This window comes from Schistocerca gregaria, unplaced genomic scaffold (assembly GCF_023897955.1).
Source record: "Schistocerca gregaria isolate iqSchGreg1 unplaced genomic scaffold, iqSchGreg1.2 ptg000698l, whole genome shotgun sequence".
Classification (NCBI taxonomy): domain Eukaryota; kingdom Metazoa; phylum Arthropoda; class Insecta; order Orthoptera; family Acrididae; genus Schistocerca; species Schistocerca gregaria.
In genome coordinates this window covers 368,231-369,062 of record NW_026062077.1, presented here as the reverse complement: position 1 = coordinate 369,062, position 832 = coordinate 368,231, and positions in this window count along the sequence as shown.

The window sequence follows — 832 nt, the reverse complement described above, 5'->3', positions numbered from 1 at the left end:
TCGTCTGCAAAGCTATTTCGCGTGCTGCGGTATGCGGAGACACTAAAAGCACCATAGTAGAACACAGATGAAGCTTTTAAGTTGATGTAATAGCCAGTAAGAAGTAGTACAATTCAAGTTCTAGGTATCGATTATTGACTTTTTAGCTGGCTTTGGTGCCTTGGACATGAGCTAGGACCTTAAGATTCTGCACGAAAGGAGGACTAGCAGCTGAGTTGCACGGGAGAATGTGAAAAGTGTTCATATGTAGTAAAAACCTGAGAAATCCGTCCGTTTTCATCATTTGTTATCGAATCGACTTAAAGCCAGATCGTCACATTGGCCTCTCTTCTCCCTGAAACGGTTGTACTTATCGTCTGTAAAGCTATGTCGCGTGCTGCGGTATCCGGAGACACTAAAATCAATATAGTAGTACACAGATGAAGTTTCTAAGTAGAAGTATTAGCCAGTAAGAAGTAGTACAATTTAAGTTTTAGGTATCGATTATTGACTTTTTAGCTGGCTTTGGTGCCTTTGACATGACCTAGGACCTTAAGATTCTGCATGAAAGGAGGACTAGCAGCCGAGTTCATGGGAGAATGTGAAAAGTGTTCATATGTAGTAAATACCTGAGAAATCTGTCCGTTTTCGTCATTTGTTGTCGAATCGACTTAAAGCCAGATCGTCACATTGGCAACTCTTCTCTCTGAAATGGTTGTACTTATCGTCTGCAAAGCTATTTCGCGTGCTGCGGTATGTGGAGACACTAAAAGCACCATAGTAGAACACAGATGAAACTTCTAAGTTGATGTAATAGCCAGTAATATGTAGTACAATTTAAGTTTTAGGTATC